This window comes from Camelus bactrianus, chromosome 2 (assembly GCF_048773025.1).
Source record: "Camelus bactrianus isolate YW-2024 breed Bactrian camel chromosome 2, ASM4877302v1, whole genome shotgun sequence".
NCBI lineage: Eukaryota > Metazoa > Chordata > Mammalia > Artiodactyla > Camelidae > Camelus > Camelus bactrianus.
In genome coordinates this window covers 65,670,494-65,678,037 of record NC_133540.1, presented here as the reverse complement: position 1 = coordinate 65,678,037, position 7,544 = coordinate 65,670,494, and the positions used below count along the sequence as shown (strand labels likewise).

The 7,544-nt window shown below is 39.3% G+C and overlaps 1 long non-coding RNA gene across 1 annotated transcript in view; it reads left to right on the top strand.

Moving 5' to 3' along the window:
• Positions 1–285: 285 nt before the first annotated feature.
• Positions 286–7,544, top strand: part of LOC123616481 (uncharacterized) — a 126,094-nt gene continuing 118,835 nt past the window's right edge. Inside the window, exon 1 of the long non-coding RNA XR_006724478.2 lies at positions 286–4,314. This is a non-coding gene — a long non-coding RNA (uncharacterized LOC123616481). The remainder of the gene's footprint in view (positions 4,315–7,544) is intronic.

The following is a 7,544-nucleotide window of genomic DNA, read 5'->3' as shown; positions in this document are numbered from 1 at the left end:
ATTCAACGAAGTGGATCTGAGTGGAGCCAGAGGAGGTCTGTGGTGAATGCTGTGATGTGCCCCCTGATCCCCCTTCAGAAAGGAATAAGCTCACCAGTTGCTGAGAGCCCTCCAGGCAGAAATCCTTCCCCTCCAGGCCCCCTGCATCTACCGCCTTGATTGATGAGAGCTGCCTGTGCAAGGTGATGCTTCCTTCCCTGGGCACCTGCAGCCAGTGCCTGACTGACCTGGGCTGTAACTTCCTGACCCTCCCTTCCCAACATGGGACAGCACTCAAGGGTCAGCTTCAAAACTCCCCTTAGAGTCAGCTCAGGTTTCTGCTGCTATTTCATCACAGCTGTATCTCTCCTGTCCAGTATTGTTTTCTTCCCTTTCTTCCCTCAGATACTGTTCTGGAGTACTCTCTAAAAATTTTCCGGCAGAGTAATCTCTGTGTCATTCTTCTTCTAGAGAATGACCTACAAGAAAAGGCTTTCTGGAGGAAAGGATATTCAACCTGAGAACTAAAGAAAGTGTGTATAAGAATATGTACAATAAGTACCAACAGCTCACGTGGTTGGAGAGTAGGTGTGTGCATACGTGTGTGTGCTAACGTGGACGGATGGTGGGGAAGGATGTGTTATAAGAGATAGAACGAGAAAAGCAAGCTTTACCTAAATGACAAAGGCTCTTATAATCTACCTTGAGAAGTTTGGGGTCTTGCATCCCACTAACAGTGCTGTGGCTGTAGGTGCTAGGCACAGTTCACTGATTAGAAGAGCTAGGTGGGAACTCTACCAGATAGAATTCAACAGTATAAAGGGAGACAGATCTCATTCAAATAGTAAAGATATTATCATTTCTTGAAGCATGATAGCACTTAGCCAACAACAAATGTTTGCAGAGAAAATGATAACTAAATGATTACAGAATTTCTAACTACCTAGTTCCTCATTAGAAGTCCATCTCACTGTTGACTTACCCAGCAGGATTTTAGACAGTGTTTTTGCTCTGTTGGGGCCATGCAGCCTTCTACTCTTATGACTTGCAGGCAAATAGCACCCACTGGGAAAATTCTACTGCACATTGTCAGTTTTCAGATATGCAACCAGATCACTGCTGTGCTTTATTAAAGGCATAAATCTGAACTTGTGCTGAATATGTACAAAGGAAATTTGATTTGTACATCTTTATAACATCAAAGAGTTACTCCAGTTTCCAAAGGCAGCCTACTTACTGTCTCATTAAAAGATCAGCACCACAGTAATATTTTCCAATAGGTGATATCATTGACAGGTCTGTGTTTCCCATGTTTTAAATGCAGTGGAGAATTCAACAGAATCATAAATAAAATCCAAGCTAATACCTACTTCTTCAGTTGTCAATAATTCATCAGACATGGGAAAATAATGATTTTATTATGACAAAAAATCCAGTTAAAATTAAGCTTTTTGGATAGAAATTTCTTTCTATAAGTATTTAGAGAATCCAAGTAGAAGTGGGTGACAGAAAGAGAATGAAAAGAGGAGGAAGAGAGGAAAGTGAGGAGATATCCACCTGTGCTTGATTGAAGAGAAAAATAATGATGTTTTTCTAAAGATTTGAATAAGCACTTCAAAGATCTGCCACCAGCAAAAAAGTCAGCAGAGTCACTTTGTTAATGAATTCAGCTAGGAAAGCAGCAAATCCTGTTGCATAATAAAGGACTTCAAAAGCAGTGTTGCAACTCCTGAGTGACATGCTGTTAACCTTACCAGTTCAGTGTATCCAGGAGGAAACAATGTTTGTGTGTAAAGTTTCATAAAAAGAATTGGTAGGCACAGGGATATTTTGTGGTTACATTCACTTCAGAGTAGCTGCTGCAAGAATTAAAAGCACAAAAATTCTGTAGCCCAACACAAGAGAAGTTATTTCTCACACATAGAGAAATCCAAGGATGATTAGTAATATGTTCTCACCTACCTGCAGTGGAGGCTGGGAAATTTAATCTGTGCCTGCGAAGCCACTTCTCAATGTCATCTCTGGGCTCTGGCAATTTTTAGTGAGCAGTTGACTCTCTTCCATGTGAGCCATCACTGTCTTCAGAAAATAGCAACAGATCCCCTCACCCCTTTTTTTAAATTGAGCTATAGTCAGTTTACAATACTGTGTTAATTTCTGGTGTACAGCATACTGATTCAGTTATATATATATATTCCTTTTCATATTATTTTCTATTATAGGCCATTACAAGGTATTGAATATAGTTCCCTGTACTATACAGTAGGACCTTATTGTTTATCTATTTTATTTATAGTAATTAGTATCTGCATATCCCAAACTCCCAAGTTATCCCTTCCCAACCTCTTTCCCCGCTGGTAACCATAGTTTGTTTTCTATGTCTGTGGGTCTGTCTTTGTTTTGCAAATAAGTTCATTGTGTCTTTTTTTTTTTTTTTTTTTTAGATTCCACATCTAAGTGACATCATATGGTATTTTTCTTTCTCTTTCTGGCTTACTTAGAGTGACGATCTCCAGTCTCCACCCATGTTGCTGCAAATGGATAGATCCCCCTTTGTTTTACTTTTCTAATAATTTCTGCATTGGAATGCACACTTCTGATCTATGTCCAGTCCTTTACGTTCATTTAGAAATAAAAAGGATTCTATTCAGTTCATTTTAACACAAATTTTTGTACTAAATATTACAGGGATCTAAGATTGTTGAGGCACAGAGTCTGTGAATATTAATAGTGAATAAACTATTGTTAGGATCCTCAGGGAAAATATAGAGAATATGTTCTAATAAGATTCAATTTCAGTGCAGAGCTGTGCTAGTCTCTTGTAAGAGTGTGAGAGGTTTACTTTTTTATATATATATTTTAATGAAACACCTTTCATTGAAGGATCAATTGTCACAAATTGTCACAACTGTCCTGACATTCGAATTGTTTGTTTATGTCACAGGTCAATAAATGAAATAAACTTTGTGAGATTTTAGTGACTCTCTAAAGTGTAACCATACAGAGACCTTGATATGCATCAAAAATGTCTGATTTTAAAGTAAAGGCTTCTCAATTCCGTCTTTCCAAAGTGGAGGAATAGCATAAGGCAGACTCAGAGGAGCCAGTGTTAAAATAACATAACACATGGGGTCAGTCTTTTATTGATAACTAATAATTGATAACTTCTTTTAATGAGTTTTAGCTCAAGAAGTTTCCCCCAGACTAAGGAGGATGGCAAGTCCCACAACCACAGCACACACAGTAAATAGGTCTCACCTCTATCCTCACTGTCTATGTTCTTCAGTTCTCCACAGGTCAGGTTTAAAACTCCTAATTCTACTCTTATCCTTTTTGATAAAAAAAATCAAATGCATTTTGGATCTTCATATGGAATTAGATATTGTAATGGAAAGAATGAAATCCAAAGGGTCTGGATCTGCCATTGTGTAACCTGAAATAGGCATTTAATCATCAGAGTCTTAGTAGTTTCCTCATGTGTGAATTCAGACTTTCAGATTAACGAAGCTTCAGTGGCCTATATACACTGTTTGGGGAGTCTATTATTCTAACACATTTCTGTGTAATTATGTTGCCCATGCAGGGAATTCCAGTGTAAAAAGAAAGTCCAGTGGATATAGAATATTTCAATAATGGCCCTTTTGTTATTTAGATGTAAATTTACCTACTTGTTCAGTTTGGAAATCAGTTTGCTTATGCTACCTTCTATTTGTCTTTAGCTTCTTCTGTGCTATATCCTTCTTATCCCTATGAATGCAAATTACTGACTACCTGAAATTTATTTTATAAGCAACAAGCTTAAAATTTTGCACAATTCTTATGTTTGGCAAAACTCTGCAGAGGAAGATAACGTATTGAAAAGAAATAGGCTTGGTTTTGGGAATACTTCCAATTTTGATTCCTTGGCAGGGTTGGACTTCAACTGGAAAATAAAATTAGCCAAAGCTTTAGCTCAAAATCTTTTGAAAGATAAAGCTATGGGGATTACTCTAATGTATTCAAGGTGTTCATGTACTTTGAGTACAGCTAATAATAAGCTCCCTGGAAAATATGATGAAGACACTGGCAGATTATCAAAGTTCAACAAAATCAACTTCATGTACATCCAAGACTACCATTTCCAAAATAGGCTGGTGGATCGAGGTTTACTGTTTCATTTGGAATGGTAACTATTGGAGTGTGGGAGGCACTTTTCATAATCACAGGGATGGGACAGTAAGCTTTGCCTCCTACATTCAGTATGTGTCCTGATGCTGCTTTGTCTTTGCATCTGAAATTCCAAGTAGCTTCTTCCAGAGCAAAAGGCCACCCAGGAGCTGGAATGAAAGGAGAATGGTAAGGAATTTGTGGTGAAATTTGACTGCAGTCCCCAAAAGCCCCTTTCCTGTATTTGTAATGAGTATAGAGTAATATTTGAGTGCTTATAATGGGATAGATATTCTACCCAATAAACTCGGCCTCTAGGGATTCTGGAATAGCATTGTTTTCTTCTCAGATTGACTGGGCTTCAGAAGTGACAAAAGAAATTTCTTCACTGTTCCAAAATACAGAAAAACTAATAGAAATATTTCAAATCATGAATTTTCCTAGTAATCTAGCTACATCTAGGATTCATAGAGAGGGCTTTATTTTCAGAACTGAAGAAATAGGCTCGCTTTCTATTCAGGAATTATATAACTGCTAGCAGTCGTTTTCAACTTAGGAGGTGACGTGAAGATTATATCAGTCACTTGTGACACTTTTTCAACTCATGCATTCTCTTCTCTCAACAGGCACCGTTTCTCCCCAAGATTTTGGTGCATTCTTGCCCATGGGCAGCACGGCTATAATCTGTCACTGTGATTAATAGTTACTTATAAGAGTGGGTTGTGGCGCCTAGATATTGGAGTGGGAAAAAGGTTGAGAAACAGTTCCTGTGTCTTGGAGCAATGCTTCTTGACAGTGTCCCTAGTTCTTCAGGATTTATGAAGTTAGTAACGGAGATCTGTAGGCGGTGTTCATTATTTTTTAAAACAACCTTATGGAAACTATAAGCCTACTGACAATAAAGCTGCTCTAGCTGCTGGATAAAACTTTGTCTCTTGCTACAAGCTGAAGTTGTATCAACTCATGGTGATGAGCTCACTATCTCCAGCTGTTGGGAAGCTCTTGATGAATGCTTCCAAATGCCTTGGTGAATAGAAATGGAAAAATGAATTTCTATTTAACTAAGTATGGTTATTTGTTACATAGACTGTTTCAAAATATAGAACACATAGAAAAAAATAATTAAAAGGGCTTGCAGCATCTCAAAGTTTTGGCAACCACTGGCCTCAAATGAGATAGAATTATCTCAGAAGAATTTCTACTAGGAAATATCTGTTGATTTCTCTTTAATCGGTAACTTATTGATAGTAACATCTGTATGTATGTTATGGCACAGATACGTATATTGTTCTGAAATAGAACTAGAGAAAGAACATCAAGTCTATTAATTAAGGAGAGGGTTCTCCATATATTGACAGCTGTAAGCACTTATTAATTTTAATTATGACCTTTAAAAATTATTCCAGTTTTATTTATCTTCAGTAAATTTGAATTCCACACCCTTGCTTTTCCTGGGATGGGTGCCGTGGGTGGTGAGATTGTGGGAGGCTCAACTTAAGAATGCATTTTTACAAAATTACTCTCATCAGTAAGTTCTGGGTGTTACATAAGGTATGAATGATTGACCTCAAAAATAAATCTGCAGATATGATTCTCTTTAATGTAGTTGTCACTACTTTTTGTATAATGGTTGATAAATTAGAGTCTGGGCATTTGGATCTCTTTCTTTCTATTATAGAATTAGTAAGAATTTCTATCAGCCACCTATTAGGAAAGTTGTTGCTGAAGCAAGAAAATCATGAAGCAGAGATAGGAGCCCTTGAAAGCGGCCAGGCTTTTAAGTTTTAAGGAGCAGAAAGCTCTTTGTCCTTTTCTCTACTTTCTTCATAATTCCAATTAGAATTAGAGGCAGAAGGACAAAGAGTGACAGGGCTCTGTAAAATGGCAGTGAGGAACACAGGCATGAGAAGGGTGACGTAGGTTCAAGATGAACAATTATCTGGGTCTGTTGGTGGGATCTCCAAGGTATCAGCAAGAAAACAATGAAAGAAGGTTGACTTGCTGATTTTCCTGGAAGAAAGATGTTGTTTAATTCTGAAACTAAAGTGCATTCTAGAAGAATTCTGCTTTTTCAAACAAGAGTTAACAAGTTCTTGAGACTCCTGGTCATCCTTTTAAGTTGCTCCAAGAAAGAGCAAAAATAACATTATAAATATCAACCCCAATCCATTAGCATACTTATTTAACAATTGTTTGGCACTCTTGCAGTGACTCTGGGCTGTATCATTTCAGTGTTCAGTTGGTGGTCATAGCAACTCTTCAGTCAGATTTTAACAAAAGGAGGTTGGGCAGAGAAAGAAAGAAACGAAACGAAGGATGCCAAGCATTTGCTTTGTGAAATAATACTATAGGGATTCATCTTTTTGAAATCCCGTTCTCATCTCTGCCTGCTTCCACTGTAAAGCAGGGAGATGAGTCGGGAACTTGAAAGTTTGACATCTGTCCCACTTCCTGTGTCTCACATCGCCCCTTGGTCAGCGTGTGCAGACAGCAGAGGGGAGGAAGCCCAGAGCACAGCAATCAGAGAACCAGCACAATACAGAGCCTTTATTCTGTGGCCCATCGAGTCAGAGGGCTCTGTCGGGAAGGGAGTTTGTCAGGTTTACAGGTGCTGTGAGAACCTAGCAAACAGTTGCAGGGAAAAGTCAAGAGATCATTGCATTGTCCGTCTGTCAGCAATTCCAAAGTTACCTTTCCCCTGCTTTGAACTCAGTGAGTTTTTTTATGCTTTTTCTTCCTCCCCATCACAAAACTCAGTGTAGTGCTCTGTATGTGTAGTGCTCTGTATGCACATTGGCCTCTCAACAATTGTGGGCAGGTTGGAAATATGATACATTTGAAATAATAGAATGGGACAGGGTGAGGATCTAACGTAGGAACCCTAACTGATGAATGGTCCCGAATCCTCCCTGGTGTTGGAGCAGGGTCTGCTTTTGGCAGGGCCGTGCCTGTGAGGGGCAGGACTACTCACAGACGACTAGCTTGCAGACTCTCTCTTGCCTGAGAACTTTTGGAGCTGGGCCGCTGCGTTAGACCCTTCCTCCCAGCCCTCCTTCCTTTCCCGGGTCCTTCCGCAGGAGTCGGACCTGCAGCGCCCTCTGGAGGTTCCCCGGCTCCTCCTCTTTGCCCCACACGGGGGATTTTCTCCAGTGAGTCTCTTGGAGGTCTAATGCTGTGTTCGCAACTGTTCCTCAGAGGAGTTGAGCTGAAACAAGGGAAAGAGACTTTCTCCCATGGTTTAGAGCTCTACATTAGAATGTAAATAATGTGTTAGGAAAAAACTGAGGGACAAAAAGGAGATACTCAAGTGGAATTCCAAATTGTGCTTGGTTCCCCTCTCTCCCTTAACCTTTTGCCTCTTCGCAGCCCGCTGGCCAATATTTCTGTAAAAGGCAAGATGGTCTCTGCGGCAACTACAC